Source organism: Felis catus, chromosome B4 (genome assembly GCF_018350175.1).
Source record: "Felis catus isolate Fca126 chromosome B4, F.catus_Fca126_mat1.0, whole genome shotgun sequence".
Lineage (NCBI taxonomy): Eukaryota > Metazoa > Chordata > Mammalia > Carnivora > Felidae > Felis > Felis catus.
In genome coordinates, this window is record NC_058374.1 from 105,117,389 (window position 1) to 105,136,378 (window position 18,990).

Sequence of the window (18,990 nt, forward strand, 5' to 3'; positions counted from 1 at the left end):
GCAGCACATATACTAAAATAATAATAAATAAGTAAAAAGCTTGCCAATAAATACATAGCTACATTGCTTTACCTTAAAGTGAAAGTTTTTAGATCATCTGCCATGAAAACGGTTGACAGAAAAACCTATGCACTTACAACACCCCTACGAAGAGATCTAGGAGCATTTAGCTGAAGAAAATCTAAAACTGTCAAGAAAGCAACTTTATGACCATAATCCTTGTCTGCTGAGAAATCCTGCAATGCTTTCATCAAGGACATCATGTTTTCTCAGATGTTCTATGAACCATCCCACTCTGGTAATTATCTGCTGCTGAGTAAGTCCTTTGCATTTATTCAAGGCTATCCCCATAAAACCCAACCAAGATGGCTAAAACAGATTAACTTCTCATCAGTATGCTTTAAAAGTAATATAAAACAGATTCCATTTACCCCCTAAAATTTTTTCTAGAGAGATTATACCTAAATCTAGACATTACTATGGGCATCTGCAAGGTCAAACAACATTTACAGAATAAGTCACTTTTCCAGAAAAGATTACAGTAGATTTTTATTCCTCTGCCATTTTGTTAAAAAGTCTCCCTAGTTGCTGACATTACCCTGAAAGTTATTTATGGGTAAGATAAATAAAGTTTCCTTTATTTATGGGTAGGATAAATAAAGTTGCTTTATTTATTTAAGATAAATAAAGTTGCTTTATTTATTTAAGATAAAGTTTATTTATGGGTAAGATAAATAAAGTTACTGACATTACCCATAAAGTTATTTATGGGAAAGATAATATGGCTCACCTCAAGATTTTGGGGGTTTCCTTAATCATAAACAAATTAAATTGTTTTAAAGAGTATTTTAGTTTATTCTAACACTTTAAAAATTAAGGAGGATCATACGGTTTACAACATAACCAGAATAACTGACTACCCAAAGCATTTCATTTCCAACCATGCTAGATAAAACAATTTACTGAAATTGACTGTAATTACCTCTCTAGAGTAGTTATTAGTGAGCTGATTAAAGGCTAAATTCATAAAAATTATGATACAGATTTATTCAAAAAAATATCAAATGCCTTTTATATGACTGCTCTAATGTAGTAGGCAGCTAACTTTTATATACTGGACATTACACTAGGACCTCTACTTGATAAGGTGAAATTGTGTGGGAGATATATTCTTCCTTTTCTTCATTTTTCCTTCTTTTCTTCCTTTTTACCTTCCTTTTTCACTTCCATCCTCTCTTTATTCTGGCTTCCATTCACATATTCAAGTTAGGAGATTTTGTTAACATATTTGCCGAGCCTTCATAAAAGTTTAGGATGCAAAAAACGACTGAAATCTATTCTTAAATTTAGAGGTATATATACACTAATCCCCATAACCTGTGAATATGTTATTTCACATGGCAAAAGGACTTGGCAAATAAGATTAAGTTTACAAACCTTGAGATGAGGAAATAATCCTGGATTGTCTGGGTGGACCCAATTTAATCGCAGGAATCTTCAAAAACAAAGAACATTTTGACTGCAGTTAGAGAAGGAGATGACTGGTCATCTGAGAAATGGCAGTAGAAAGGAGTCACCACTCTCCTGCTAGTTCTGAGATGTAGGGGGCCCTTAGGAGCAAGGGCAGCCTCCAGCTGACAGCCAGCAAAGAGACCTCAGTCCTACAACCACACAGAACTCAATTCTGCTAACACTTTAATGAGCAAGCAAATGGATTCTCCCCTAGAGTCTTCAGAAATATGCCAACACCTTGGCTTTAGCTCAGTGAGAGCAACACTGGACCTCTGATCTATAGAGCAACTCTAAAATAATAACTTAGTGCTATTTTAGGCCACTAACTTTGTAATAATTTGTTATGACAGCAATGGAATACTAATACAAAGGGGCTATAATCTAGTGGAAAACAAGAAATATGACACATTAAAATGGGATATGGCAAATGCTTTAGGAGTAGAATAAAGAAAGTACTATGAGTGTATTAATTTCCTGGGACTGCATAACAAAGTACCACAGATTGGGTGGCTTACACAGTAGAAATTAATTTTCTCACAATTTTGAAATCTAGAAAGCAGATTTGGTTTCTTCTGAGTCCTCTCTTGTTGGCTCATAGACGGCTGCCTTCCTGCTGTGTCCTCACATGATCTTTCCTCTATGTGTGCACATGTTGGTGTCCTAATCTCCTCCCCTTATAAAAACACCAATATAGGGTATAATAGGGCCCACCCATATGACCTTATTTTACCTTAATTACCCTTATAAAGTCCTCACCTCCATATACAGTCATATTGTAAGAATTAAAAGGTTAACATGTAAATTTGGGAGGGACAAATTTAGCCCACAAAAGTGGGATTACTGAGTAAAGAGTAACTTGGAAAAAAATTTATAAAGGAGATTATATATTTGATTAGACTATTTCTCAGGCAAAAAAAAGGAAGGGGAGGGGCATTAAGCTTGAATGGATTACCATATGCAAAGTCACTGATTCTTTAGACTACTAGTCTTTCTTTGATAAAAACATTTGATCAAAAAGTACTAGAAGAATATATATTTCAAAGTCAAATTCCCTCTACCTGCTCTCTACCATCTGCCTTTAGACAAAGATACAACCCCTCTTGATAATCTTGTGTATTCTTCCATATGATTTGAATTCACATGCAAGCATGTCTTTATTTACCCAAAAAAAATGGATATTGCTGGGCTACTTGATTTTTACAACTTGAAAACATGTATTTAATACATATCTCCGTAATTATAATGACTATATAGTATTCCATTTCAGGAATATACCATAATTTATTTAGTCCCATTTTTTTTGCTCTTACAAATAAAGCTGCAATAAACATTTCTTTATATACCTATATTTATCTATAGATAAATAGATGAAATAGACTGAACTTAATGGATGCAAAAGATTGTTTTGTTATTTTTGTTGATTTTTTTGTTGTTGTTTTTTTACTACTGTCTTTAACAATGGTTCTAAAAGTATGGTCCCTGAGCTATCAGCATTAATATCAATATCACCTGGAAATTTGGAAATGAAAGTTCTTAAGTCTCAGAGACACTCCCAGACCTACTGAACCAGAAACTCTGGAAATGAAACCTGCAATCTGTGTTTTAACATGCCCTCCAAGTGCTTCTGCTGTATGTTAAAGTTTAATAATCACGGCTCTAATCTCTCCCCCATTTCTACTCCTTCAGGACACCTCAGGCAGATCCCTTAGCTTCCACATATCTTCCCATTTCACTACTATTTTCAGGCATTAAAACATCTTATAGAGTTTAAATAGAAAATTTGATTTTGCAATCAATCCAAGAACTAAATAATGACAGTGCAGAAGGGTGAGATCATTTATTCTTTCTCTTTTTTTTCTTTTTCAGTCTCATTTGTCTAAGCTATTTTTGAATTTCTTTTTCTTTTCTGAGACCTGGAAGAAGAGTTGGGGAAAAGGGGAAACCATTTCTTAAATGATTAGTGCTATTGTAATTCACCATCAGGATCCTCACCAGGCAGTTACTCAAATGCAGATTTTCTGGAAGACTCCCACAGGCATTTCTAGTTTGCACAGTACCAGGATAGGGGTGATGTACTCTCTGGTTGATCTCTTGCAGCTCACTACTCCATCAGCCCCATCAACTGCCTCTCTACGACCAGGCCTTAGCAGCCCACTGCACAGTCTCTTATTACTGGAATTGTCTTGCCCCCAAAGTTTACCATGTTGATTGATAATGGCTCAAACGTGGTTATCCTCCATAGCAGTGGAGAATAGCAAACCCATAGCAAATTTGTGCATCTGTGTCATGCTCATTGTTGGGAGTATAGACGAGTCTTCTGCTATCCCTTCTCTCCCAACCTTTACAGTTTGAGAGGTTATGATAAAAAGTAATCCTTTTTCCATCTGAAATAAAAATCAAATACATGAGAGATATAGGAGTCCAAAATAAGGGGGGGGGGGCAGATGAGCTGTTATTGATAAAAGCTTGTTTGCAGGAAATAGCTTAGAACTTTGCTCATAATACTTGCTAATGCATCACCCCTAAATGAGATGGAATTATCTGCCCAGTCATAGGCACAGCTGGAAGACTGTAATACTCTTCCCACAAAGGGCAGACTCCTCAATCCTTATCAGAAATTCAGATGAAGAGGCATAATTCTGGTGAACAGGTTGTCACCCAAAGAATGGAAAAAGGGAAAGACTGAGCCAGAATAGTCAGCTCCTTTTCCCAGACTCATCAGATAAATTGTCCTCTTTCCAAGAAATGAGTGAACAATGTAAAGAGAAGCAAGACTTTAGCCTAACTCAATACTGTCCAGCAGAAATATCATATGAACCACAAATGCTAGCCACATATAGAATTTTAAATTGTCCAATAGCCACATTAAAAAGGAAATAAAAAATAAGTGAAAAATTTAATAATATGTTTTTATTAACCAGTATTCCAAAATACTACCATTTCATCAAGGAACAATATTTTAAAATTCATATATATTATTCTTTTTCTTATACTAAATCTTCAAATCCAATGTATATTTGACACTTTCAGCACATTTGAATTAGGACTAGCTGCATTTCAAATGTTCAGTAAAAGCATCTCCAATATGGCTATTGTATGAGATAGTTCAGGGCTACTTCAACACTTTCAACACTGAATATAATGAGAAAGGATAGAAAGCCTTCCCTACCGTCAGCCAACTTCCAGATTTCAAAATTTTCCAGGCATAAAAGACACAATGGCTTCTATGTTCATGACATCTTCCACCACCACCCTAAGGTCCAATACCACAAGTCATGAGTTATTAGCTCCCCCAACTTTTTTTTTTCATGAGAATTAAGATGGACATACAAGTGTCTGCAGCTGGGCAAGCATCCCTGCTGAGAAGTGTGATCTCAGTTTCTTATAATTTGAATGTCACTCTGATCACCACAAGCAGATCTTTTTGTGCCCTCTTACCTTGGATGGAAAGGAAAATTTGTCTACAGCAGGAGACAGAGGACCAATTTAAGTTTTCAAGCTCTGTTGATGAGTGTGTATGTAGGGGACGGACAGTATGCCTTGAAGTAGTTATTGTCTATCATCTCCAAATTTGGAGCTTCATGGACTTCTGAAACACTAGAAAAATTCCCATTGCATATCCTGTATTATATCCTTGGAAATATATCTGAAAGATACATTCATGAATGTGGAATTGCTGGATTACAGGGAATGTACTTCTTGTTTTTATCATTTGGAAGACACTATTAACTGGCTATTGCAAAGCCATACTCAACTATGTCTCCTTTACCACTTCTCATTAAAATGGCTGGAAGCCAAAAACTAGTTTTCTAAATCTTCTTTGGTTGTAGGAAGGGTCTTAGGACTCGATTTGGCCCTTGAAACATGAACAAACGTTTCTGGAGGAACACCTGAAGATCCCTTTATTTTCCTTAAAGCTGGCATAGCCCTTCTCTCTTCCATCTTTTCATTGCTTTGGCTCCAGAAATGATATCTGAATCACCAACAGTCATTTGGGGACAATGAGGTGAGAGATATGAGGAGCAGGCTAACATTGAGCTGGCACTGACATCATAAACTGCTGACCCAGCAATTAACTTCATACTTCTCAACATGGAAGGAAAAATAAACCTTATTTGTTTAAACCACCCTAAAACAAATTTTCTGTTACCTTCAACCAAAGCATTCCTAAATGATCTGTCCATTGCCAGAAGCCTCTCTAATAAGTTGTATCACATCCATCTGACCGTGTTTATACCAACAGTGTGTAAAAGTGAATGATCACCTAGTATATCCGTGCCAATACTAGTCATTAAGAGTTTTAGTGTCTGTCAGTCTGATAGGTGAAAAGTGGTATCTCATATTCTTTTAATCTCCAAGGACCGAGATTTATTTTTAAATTAGCTCTCTTACCTGTAGACAAATATTCCTGTCCACACACTATTTCCCAAAGCTGTCAACCCCTGTCAGGATATGTCATTAGTCAAAAAAAAAATGTGTTCAAACACTTTAAACTATACTAATACAAATTTATAACCTGTAATAATAATAATAATGATAATAATTATAATATTTGTAATGATACACAATCACCCTATTATATATTCTTTGTGATAGACGACACATATAAAAGTATCAAAATAGGCCATTTTAACACAAATATTATATATGTGACTTGTCCTAGACAATGGGAAAATCTGTGACTTAAAGGCAATGAAAAAACTTTGCCTATAAAAGTCCTCAAACTTTCCAAAGAATTTAGAACTCTACATACCTTAAAGATTTATCTTCTCTTGATCTTGCTTAGATAGGAAAAACTCCTAGGTTAGTATTATTTGGTGCACCATGCTATCATTGCCAAGATTTTAAGCTCCCACTGGCTAACAGTGGGACACCTTCTTGTTGCAAAGCAAAAAAAAAAAAAAAGAAAAAAAGAAAAAAATTTATCTAATTGGATCATAAGGAAAAAAATCTCTTTATTTTGAGTTTCTTTTATCTTACCCTTGTTACAGTTATACGTGAGCTAAAAATATATTCAAAAAGATTACAATTGATTTTTATGCCAATTATACTTATTCAGTTTAACCGTATTTAAAGAGTCAGGATTCATATCAAATATGTTTTCTAGCATACCCTATAAATATACACAATTAATTCTCTATTAGCGGTATTACTGTTTTCTTGAAATTCTGTATTATCTCATACTAACAACATATTGCATAAATTTGAGATGTTTGGAATATGATAATTTTGTAAGTGTGGTAAGGTTTTCTTAGTAATGTTATAATTACCACAATCAGAAACTCATCCCAGTTGATTGTGATGAGCATGCAATCAGCAACAACAATGTCAAAACTGTCTGCTGCAGCAATAAATATTGAACCTAGATAAGAAGTGGCAGTTCTTCAGCAAGCTCTCTGTGAGGAAGTCAGGCCATCTATATTAGTCCCTCCTGCATGAGCCTTTGTTGCCTCAGAACTTCCCTCAACTCAGGGCTCCTGGATGGCTCAATTGGTTGAGCCTCCAACTTCAGCTCAGGTCCTGATCTCATAGTTTGTGATTCGAGCCCCACATTGGGCTCTGTGCTGACAACTCAGGGCCTGGAGCCTGCTTCAGATTCCATGGCTCCCTTTCTCTCTCTGCCCTTCTCCTGCTTGTGCGTTCTCTCTCTCTCTCTCTCTCTCTCTCTCTCTCTCTCTCTCTCTCTCAAAAATAAATAAACATTAAGCAAAATTAAAAAGAAAACAGAACTTCCCTCAACTCTTGTCCCCCAGATCATTGGTACCTTGAACAGGGGTGGTCCTGGTAGGTACCTCAGATTACTGAATGTTGCACATTCCCTTTCCTTCTTGCTCTCTCTGTCTGGGGCTGTTTCTAATATTACACTTCCAAAACCTCCACAGTGTACTTCACTGAGTCTCCAAAGTCTTCACCATTTTAAAATTCCTCTAAGATGGTTATGTTTGTCAGAAAGGGGTCTAAATTTGAAACATCTCTATGTAAACCAAACACCCAATTTTATCCCCTTCACTGGGATTGATGATTTTGCCCTCTTTTGTCCTATATTGTATTAATTTCCAATCACCTGTCCACCATAATTAATTAACAAAGCTGTAGGGTATAGTAGTAGAGAGTACCTGTGTTCAAATTTCCAACTTGGATATCCACTCTCTGTGTGATTGTAGGGAAATTACTTAAATAATTAGTAGCTGTTTCCTCATCTCCTTCATAGAACTGTTTGAAAGAGGAAAGCCCTGCAAAGCCCATAGAAAATATCTGGCATGTAGAAAGTGTTCTATAACATTTCGTATTAATAACCTCATATAGTATGAAGCCAATTATAAACCCCCCAAATGTTAATATAAAAATGATTTGTACTAAAGGATGCTATCAAACTAAATGGCAAAGAAGAAGGAAGAGAAAAGAGATCAGTGATCTAGGTATCAATGAAAAGGAGGAAAAGAAGCAGGAGAAGCAATAGGCTAAAACATATGAAACTGCTATTTTTGTAGATCAAAAACTGGTAATTTCTTATCAATCAACCCCACAGAAAAGACATTAAACAAAAAAAGTGTCTGAGATGTTGCTGGACAAGAATGAACTCCAAATTGACATTGGAGCCATCCTAGAATTACCTGAAAAGAGATAAAGAGGCAAATACCTTAAAGAGAAGGGTTTTTCTGAGAAAGAATGAAGAAAATGAATTTTCAAACACCTTAAATCCAATAAACCAAGTAGGGAAAGGAAGGAGAATGGTGAATTACAGTGAGATCAGGATACCACATTTTGACTAAGTATATGGAAGAAAGCTCCTTGCCAGCCATCATATAGAATTAAAATTATCTTTATAAAAAGGTGTTGGCATTTCAACACTGGGATAAGTAAACTTATAATGCACAGGAAGCTTTTAGGAAAAGCTTATTCTTACCAAAAGTATGTGATCACTATAACCAATTAAAACTGGGAAGTGTATCATGATTATTGCTATTATTCTCGTGTTCAGAATAGATTCTCATTGTGTTAATAGAATACTTAAAATTTAGAATAGTTTCGATTTTAGCTCAATTTCCTGCCTGTTGGATGTGTGAGAGATAGGAGAGCCTATCTCTCCTATAGAATCCAAACTCCTTACCCTTGTCCTTGGTGTCCTTTGTAATTTGACTCTTGCCTCCCTCTTTAAATTTTTTTTTTAACATTTATTTATTATTGAGAGACAGAGAGACACAGAATGTGAGTAGGGGAGGGGTAGACAGAGGGGGAGACACAGAATCTGAAGTAGCCTCCAGGCTCTGAGCTGTCAGCACAGAGCCTGATGCGGGGCCAAACTCACAAATTGCAAGATCATGACCTGAGCCACCCAGGCGCCCCTTGCCTCCTTCTTTAAATTTATTTCCTACCACTTTATTCTCTTCCCTTTTATTCCCTCCATTAGTGTGAGAAACCATATCATCTATAATCCAAACTAAAACAATTCTAAGAGTGAATATAGGTCTTTAAAATAATTAAACTAATGTAAACATTAATTTCTTGCTGAAAGTTGTTTTTATTATCCTGCTGGACATATAAAATTATTCAATTTAAAAACTATTTTCAAAATTAAAGTTTTATTTGGAATGTAGAGATAACGTATGCAAGTATACAATAAAGGGGGAAACTACTTTATCTTGATTATCAGAATATTAAAAAATGACAAACAGCATAAATATTACTCCTACATATGCAAATAAGTTTTAATAAGTTTCTCAGTTGTATCTGTCCCTAAATCATATCTCACTGGTATTTCTCTAAAGAATGTATTTTAATTGTCTTATTATTTAATATTTTTATGAAATTGCCTGCAATCTTCTTCAAAACCAAATAGAACATTAATATATTTGAAACTGTTGATATGTTCAGTAGAATCTTTTCTGCAATCACAATAATTTTCATTAAAAAAAATATTCTCTCTACAGAACTGGGGTAACTGATAAGCTCAAACAAATATCAGTACTCTCAATTCTAATCTTTCATTATTTAAATGAGTAGATATTCCATCATAAATATTTTTGTAAGCATATCTTTCTTACCTACAGAGAATTTATTCTTTGACAAACATTTTTACATGAAAAATTTATCAAGTAGGTCATCTCTATAATTGTTTTAGATGTTCTGCCAAATTTAGATCTTACAAAATTAGAGGCCTTCTTCGTATCACTCCTCTTGATTCAAGAAGCAGAAAAACTGGGTCTCAGTTTGAGGTTCAAAACCTTAATCACTCAGTGGAAATTCTACATAGCTTTCTTCTGTCCCTAAGACTTTTAATATCATGCTTTACAAGAGACATTCAATGTGAGAAGCTCCTACCTACCATGGTTCGATGATTGCAGAGGAGCTAGACAATCTCACTAAGATATTCATGATGTTGGGAATATGATGACTTAAAGGCCGCCCTACACAGAATAATGGTCTTTTGAGATTGTAGATATGCTATTTTAGGGGGAAAATTCTTTTACTTCCATCTCTATGGATTTTTATGAGACCTTTAACATTATTAAGAAGAACTGAAAAACCAATGAAGAAATGATGAAAGTAAATGATTTGGCTAATATCCCTATATTTGGTTCTTCAAGCTCTTTAGAATAGGAATGGAATCTGTTCTTCTGGTTTAATTTTGGCACTCTTGGATTTGGAGTTAGAAGTCTATGACCTCTAATTATTCTCATATTACTTGTCTGAATGGCACCATTCAAATGTGTGTCTCTAGCACCTTAAATGTTGTACATCCACTGTCCTATCAAGTGGTTCAAAAAAATAATCATCTTACAAGTAGAACAAGAAAGCCTGACCTATGTTGCAGTTGAAATGACTGGCCATCAGCAACTTTCTATGCAATCATGACTCTCCAAAATGTGATGTAGATCTTTGTTGATTGTTTTCCTATATGATAATGATGTACCTATTCCCCAGTTTGGGCTGAAAAATAACAAATGGGGTTGAGGAAATGAGACCATCTGTGTCACTATGACTTAGATAAGACTGTAGATCATCTATGTCAACATGACTTAGTTGTTTGTTTCAAGAAATTGTGCCAAGCAAAAATAAGGCTATAAATCTATAAATAACTTCAGTGTTTGCTTCTGGAAATTCTCACAGATCAATTTACTGGAGGCAAGAGACTGCTCATCTGAGAAACCACTTGCTTGGCAATCAGAGTTTATTTATCAAGATTTTGCATCATGACCCTTGTTTCTCTATGTCCACCAATTCTAAACTATTATATCATTACGCCGTTTAAATCCAAACAGTTCCCTATCTTTAAAGACCTTAAACAACTTCAGCTTGCAGAGTAAAGACCTGTAAGTATTACACTTCTGACCTTTCCTTTCTGAAACACTAAGACTCTATTAAGATGGTAAACTCCCTTACTATAGAAGTCTTAAAATAAAAAAATTAAATATAAAATAAATTTAAAATTTATTTAAAAGAAATTAAAAATTAAAATAAAATAAAAATTTTAAATAAAAAAGAATATTTATTTATATATTATATGTAGTAATAGAATTATAATAAAATAATAATTATTATATTTATCTGTTAATCTAATATTTATGAACAGGTTGTCTGATGAGGTTTTATAGAATTCAACATATCCTATCATGTTTCTTTGGCCATTAATCTCCCATTGTCCAATGTCATGGCTCTCCTTAGTCTAAAACTTCCAATACATTTTCCCCTCTCCTCTCTTCTTCTGAGGATGCCTGTTTATTTTACTTTAAAAAAAAACTATAATCAATCAAAGTATAACTTCTATAGGCTCCCATCACCAAATCTATCAGCCTACTTGAATCTGTATAAGCCTATCTGGACTCAAATATTGTCTTTTTTGGCTTTTTCTTATTAGACAGACACCCTTCATGCTCTTCTCAGGCCAACCCCATCACATACACTGGAGTTCATCTTATCTCATGGAATCAAGAACTACTCACCCACAATTTCTAGTAAGTACAGAGCCAACATTTTAACAATGTCCGGAGACCTTCCATGATTTCACATTCTACTTTCTGACCACATTCTTTCACAGCTCTCCTGCTCATTGCCCTAAAGTTTTACTGGACTTCAAATGTACCCAGTAAGCTCCTGCCACAGGGATTTACACTTGTTCTTAATTCAGCCTAGAAACTTCTTCCTTAGAATGCTGCAGAGCTTGCTCTCTCCCATTCTTAAGTTTTCTGTTCAAATGTTACTTTGTCATGGAGGCTCTCTCTGGCTATAATATAAAAAGCGTTCTTCCCTGCTGTCATTCTCTGTGTACTGAATGTGTATTATTTTTATTCATAGCATTAATTACTGCTGGTTATATTACATAACTATCTGTCTACCTAATTATTATCTTTCTTCCTCCATGAGAACATGGCTCCACAAGAGCAAGGATTTTGTCTTAGTCACTTCTGTGTCTCCTAAATCTAGAACAGTGCTTGGCACATAAAAGGTGAACAATAAACACAAGTAGATGAATGATGCCTTTTAGCCATATTTTCCATAATAATTTTCATGTCTGTTATGTATCTTTCTGAACAATATTTATGACAATTCATTTCAAAAGTATCAGAGTGGATAGAAAGAAATTTGTTATTATTATAATCATAATTGACTGTCTTGTTTCCCATCACTTTTTCCATAAACACTCCATTCTGTAAAAAAAAAAAAAAAAAAAAAAAAGTTAACAAAGAACATACTTATTAAAGTTTGAATAAACAGGAGTTTTTCATCTGGCAATAGAGTAACAGCATTGAGCCAGTTGTCTGAGCCCCAAGTTTCCAAAAGGAAAGGTGAACAGGGCCCTAATGCCTACCCATCTAGTGGATTGCACTCCAGAAGACACATCCTGAGCTTAGAGCCTTCAGGTCTTCTACAATGGACAGTAAGTCAGCCTGACTTTTATCCAGAGGGTGACATCACTATACCAGACTATAAACAGACTTGCCCTTTGCTCCAGAAGAAGATACTATCTCCATTTTGTAAGGCTGCTCACTATACTCATATCCCTGAAAAAGTAATCCGGGAAGATAGCAGCAATGCCTCTGTTCACAAGATATACAGGAATGGGAGAGCCTGTCTCTCCACAGGCACAATTTAACATTAATTCCAAATACATGTGTCAACAAAGCTCCTGATGCACTTTGAGAGTTCTTTTCTGAAACTCATTTTTTTTCAACACTCCTCCACAATACCATTTGCCTTTCCCTTATTTAGTAATCAGATAATAAATTCCCTAGTCTGGGAAACTCCCATGATCCCTTGAGGTTGAAATAGGTGGCCCTTATTTCCACAGAATTCTGTACATACACTAACTACCATATCAGGCATCATTTTGTATTTCAGTGGCCCTATTGTCTTTTTCCCCTCTAAGCCATATGCCCTTGAGGGCAGGAGCTGTGATTTATTAATCAATTTGCTTCTGGAAACTTAAAACAGGATTTGACCTATTGTTAATTCTCACTAAATATTTGATCTTAAGAGTATGAGATATTTGAGGCACCTGGTGGTGCAGTCATTTAAGAATCAAACTCCTGATTTTGGCTCAGGTCATGATCCCAAGACTGTGAGATCAAGACCTACATTCGGCTCTGCACTGAACGTGGAGTCTGCTTAAGATTCTCTCTCCCTCCCTCCCTCCCTCCCTCCCTCCCTCCCTCTCTCTCTCTCCCCCTCCTTCTATCCCTCCCCCCTCTTTTGAAAGCTCTCCCTCTCTTTCTCTGTCTCTATCTAAAAAGAAAAAAGGAATATGGGATATTTTTATAATATCACAATTTTTAACTCTTTATTAATATTAGAGATTATGCAAAATATTTCCTGAGATGCATCTTCATGAAGAGGTGACATTTCAGTTAATTCAGAAAAAAAAGGTAAAAATTCCAATTGAAAAGGATTTAAGATACTTGATAGAAAGTTGATGTCACTAAAATTAATTCTTAAAAATATTTTTTAATAGTGTGTCACAATGCTCCATTAGTTATCCAGGAATCCTAGATAAGCAGATCCCAATACAGGCAAACTATACCTTTCAACACTAGACAAAATATTGTGATTATTATCAAATTAAAGAATGATTTGTTCTAGAACCAATACCCTAGGATAGTGTTACATTTTCTGAGAATTGTAAGGAGAAAAAAAAAACACATTTTGTCTCATATACTCTGATATATTTAATTAAATCTAGATAAATATTCTTTATTTTTTTCTGGTTTATTTACTGAAATAGGAATTTCAGGAGAGTGTCTTCTAGAAATACTATGGAATTAATTGTGTTATATTAAAGACAAGTACATTACATCCTAAGCACTATCAGAAATAAGATTTTCATAATAAAAGTAAACTCAAAACCTACAATACGTCATATTTTCTCTATTTTTAAAAACTTAAGTTACCATGACAACAAAGTAACCTGATGAATCTAATAGCTTTTTGTTGCAATTAAGATTTTTTTCCCCAAGAAAACAGAAAATTTTGTTCTCCTTTAAGAATTTATATTGTACTGGACAAAATCTGCTATAAAATCAGTTAAAATTAAAATCTCCAATTAAAATAATGCATCTTTTAGAAATAATATGTGCCAGAAATTTCAGAATCCTACTGAGTCTTGAAATTATTCATTCTTCTACTTAATCCCCAGGCATCTTGAATTTCAATACTTTTCAACAATTTCTCTGACAATGGCATATAGAACTAAGGGTGAAATGACACAAATTAGCTATGAATTGGCATTTTGAATGACATTGCAAAAGCTCAACATTAGTTGGGATCCAGCCAAAAGATCATAGGATAGAGAAGTGACATTCCTTCCTTATTAATTAGGTAGTTCTAATATTGCACACTATTTTAGGAATAATGATTTTTCTTAAATATGTTAGTGCAGATGCTAATTTCCAAAGAGTTTCTCCACCAATATTGCTTCAATGGTGAGATCATTCTAAAATCCCACAATGCAAAATATTACCTTAAAATAGTCCACAATAGAATGTATCTTAGCCCATTCATTTATGTGCTCAACAACAAAAGGGAATGTGAAGGTTATTTAATCCTGACAATTAAAAGTAAATACTGAGAAAAATGTTTTAGACATTTATGTAACTCTCATTTATCAGGTTAAATACACTTGCTTATACATAATTTTAGCTGAATAAACTTGGTCTATAACTAAGATTTTTGTAATTGCTTCCCTTCATAATCTTTTGAGATTATAGTTATCAAATGTAGTTAAAAACAACAATAATAACCAGTAGAGAAAAGTAAATTGATCCCAATATACTACCTTTCCACACCTAATGAGTATCAGTTAGACACACTAAGAGTTTCTCATCAAGTTAATAGATATCAGTCTAATAAAGAAGCCATTAGTATATGGATAAGGGATATAGTTAATTCTACCAATTTGTTAAATGTTTTTTTAATGTTTATTTATTTTTGAGAGACAGAGTGGAAGTGGGGGAAGGGCAGAGAGAGAAGGATACACAGAGCCCGAAACAGGCTCCAGGCTCTGAGTTATCAGCACAGAGCCCAATGCAGGGCTTGAACTCATGAACCACAAGATCATGACCTGAGCTGAAGTCAGATGCTCAACTGACTGAGCCACCCAGGAGCCCCAAATGTTATTTGTTATTAAATATAAATGTGAGATTTTATGTAGATATTCACAGTCCTTTGTATCTGAAAGAAAATTATCTAGATAGAAACCATTATGCATAATTAAATCTATTGATGATTAATAGCTAAATCATAACATACATATGTGATTTAAAATCTGATGGGTAAGCAAAAATATACAATGTACAAGCAGCACTGAAGCTAACCTTTTGACATTTTAAGCAAAATATATTATTCTAACTTTCTAGATTACATAAAATTGAAAGTAGTCATTGGCTAACAGTCAATGACACTTTGTGCCAGATTCTGTCCTAAGCATTTTATTTTTTTAAATATTAATTTATTTATTTTGACAGAGGGAGAGAGAGAATCCCAAGCAGGTTCCGCACCATTGGCACAGAGCTCAACGTAGGGCTTGAACTCAGGAAATGTGAGATCATGACCTGAGCCAAAACCAAGAGTCAGATGTTTAACCAACTGAGTCACCCAGGCTCCCTGTGCTAAGCATTTTATAAATATAATCATACTTAAGCCTTGCAAAAACATTAAAAGTAATTATTATCATTCCCATTTCATATGGTAATGAAACTGAATCTCCCAGAAAGACAGCCATGACAAGAAATACACAGTGGAATTCTGAGCAATGATTCTGATCTAGGTCTTACTCCAGATCTGGGCTCTGAGTCACATGCTACAATCCAATGGCTTAGTCTCCTCTCCAATTTTTCATTGGTTGACATTTTAATTGTATGCCAATCTAGTTCTGTAATGGCCACCATATTTGGAGATTGTCACTCACAGAAGCTTTTGGATGTCCTAGGATATTAGTCATATGCTCTGAGGCACCACTGGAAGAGTACCATGAAGGGGCAGATTGTTGACACTCCCTCACATATAGGGTCATCAGATTTAGCAAATAAGAATACAGGATACCTACTTTAAATTTAATTGCAGATATAATTTGAATTTCAAATATTGCCTAGAACATACTTACACTAAAAATTATGTTGTTTATCTCAAATTCTAGTTTAACTGGGTGTCCTGTATTTTGCCCAGCTACCTATTCCTATTCACCCCACACACAGCTGTGAATGCTAACTGTAGCTCAAATTCCAAATTAGATTTTGGAAAACACATTAGCATTAATTTTTTTAAGTGTTTATTTATTTATTTTGAGAGAGAGAGAGAGAGAGAGAGAGAAAATGTATGTGCAACCAGGGGAGGGGCAGAATGAGAGAAGGAGACAGAATCCAAAGCAGGCTCCACGCCATCAGTGTGGAGCCCAACTCGGGCCTCTATCTCATGAACCGTGAGATGGTGACCTGAACCCAAATCAAGAGTCAGAGGTTTAATCAACTGAGTCACTCAGGCGTCCTGTTAGCATTAATTTTTTAAAACCATAACTGGAGATATCACAGTTGAGGAACCCAAAGCCTATGGAGAAAAAGAAAAAAAGACCACAAGCAAACTTATAAGACAAACTCATTTTACTTGTACTAAAACAAAAAAAAATTACAAAAAACATTTAAGAAAATATTAATGGGATGTTAAATATTTTAACTTTGTAATAATGAATATTGGGATGTTGCTTTCATTCATCATGAGATTTCATGGGAGAAGAAGGATGCTATTATAACAGTATTTATAAAAGACAAGAATTGTATAGATTCAAAAAGTCTATTTTTGTGTTTGTGTCTTTAGTAAGCTTCTATTGGCTTTTTTAAAGTCAATATACAATGGTTCAAATTATTCAGAAAATATATCACTATATTCTACTTTTTCATCTATATTGCTTTATTTTTGAGAAAACATGAAATTTGAGCTAAGTACCTTTTCTGAAATTCTCCTTATCCTCTTCATAAAGTTGTAGCAAAATAGTCATCTCTTCTGTAGATGTGTCCTTAGAATATAATTACACACATGCTCAAGGTACAAACTTTTTTCAGCTGATTTCAAAGAAAAGCCTAGCTTCCTGTCATTACAGTCTCCAAAACCACATCTGGTTTCTTTTGTAAAGCTGCAATGAACTGACATTTTAATCCAAAATACTCAGTGTCTGTATTTTTTCTGGAAGCTGAATTGTCCCCATCATTACCAGCATTCTGCACACTTTAGCAATAGAAAGGAGATTTAAAAAAAATTCTATACATACCTATTTACATAATTTTTACATAATTCTTTCTTTGCCTCTATATTAGTCTGCTTTGGCTGGATTATGATTTATAAAAAAAAAACAACTGCAAAACTGTATTAACTTCAGAAAATAATAACTTTCTAATTCTAGTTATATGTACACTTCTGTGCTCTGCTGCCATAGCTCTGCTCCAAGTAATATTTTGGGTTCATACCTACTACATGTGTTTTCTCATTTAGGGACCCTCGTCAAAGGAACAACTTCTCTCTGAGACACTCCCTTCTCTTGGCAAAGGGATCAAGAACAAAAGGCCTGGCAGAAACTTTGAACATGGCATACATCATGTCTGCTCACATTCCACTTGCCAATGTAAGTCATATGACCCAAAGTCAATAGAGTGTGAAAGATCCTTCTCTAACACTTTTTATGGTGGCAGGCAGGCATAAATAATCCTCTTGCAAGACAGAGTGGATAGCTAGATACAATGATACAATATACTACAATTTCTGAGATACCACAGACTTCTGATTTTCTCCCATTTCATTGATTCTTCCTTCTTAGTTTCTTTTTGTCAGTTCCTCATGCTCTTCCTTTTTTATTTTTTTTTAACATTTATTCACTTTTTTGAGAGACAGAGTGTCAGTGGGGGAGGGGCAGAGAGAGAGACATAGACACAGAATCTGAAGCAGGCTCCAGGCTCTGAGCTGTCAGCACAAAGCCCAATGCAGGGCTGGAACCCAGAAACCACCAGATCATGACCTGAGCTGAAGTCAGATGCTTAACTGACTGAGCCACCCAGGAGCCCCACTCCTCCTTTTCAGGTTTAAAGAATTCCTAAGATTATTGAGGGAGCTTTTCTTCTTCTATATGTATACTCTTTTCTTACTTAATCTCTACAATTCCAATGGTATTAAAATATTAACTGTAATTTAATGAGGCCCAAATGTGCATTTCATCCCCTACCCCACTGCTCTCTTAACATCTACAAAACAGAACTCTTGATTCATACACGTCATATCCCTTATGTTTCCACATATCACTAAGTAGTTCCAGTTGTGCAAGACAAAAACATGGGATTTATCCTGATGATCTATTTTTCTCATTTGTTACATCTAATCCATCAACAATTTCCAACAGTGTCATCTTTAATATATATTTGAAATTGTTTACTTTATTTCTACTACTTCACTTCATCTCCAAGGAACCAGAATCATGGTAGGTTTGGAAGTTACATTAAAAAAAAAAATAGACACAATCCCATTTCTCAAAGAGCTTGCAATTTAACAACATGGACCAACATATGCATTTTTAGAGCTGTAAGATCGTATAATACATATAATATATAAATTAAGATAATATTTTAGTGCCAAGGGTCACACATAAGAAATAATTAACTGCTTTTTATAGTAAGAGAAGTTAACTATGAGAAAAATATCTCTTAGCTTTTTCTTATAAGATTAGTAGAATTTTATTATGCACTTTCATAATGGGTGTGGATGTGTTGGCGGAGAAGATTCAGGGGAGAGTGATATCGATATAAAGAATGGGAGAGAAAAGAAAACAAATAAATAAAAAGCTGGTGACCATGTAGAAAGTTGATGAACAATTCTGAGAACCTGAACTTGGATATTGAATCTGGAGGCTGAGAAAAAGAAATTCTATAAATAGGAGTTTACTTTTTTGCATAACTCAGTTTTAATGTTGGGAGGAGATAGATGGCTTTACACCAAGGTACAGAACCC

At 34.7% G+C, this 18,990-nt stretch overlaps 1 long non-coding RNA gene across 1 annotated transcript; it reads right to left on the reverse strand.

Annotated features, from left to right (window-relative positions):
* Positions 1-3,324: 3,324 nt before the first annotated feature.
* LOC123386661 lies at positions 3,325-7,102 on the reverse strand. Its single transcript, XR_006600902.1, has 2 exons — positions 6,266-7,102; positions 3,325-3,896 (listed from the first exon to the last, which is right to left on the reverse strand). It is a non-coding gene; the product is annotated as an uncharacterized LOC123386661 (long non-coding RNA).
* Positions 7,103-18,990: the final 11,888 nt, after the last annotated feature.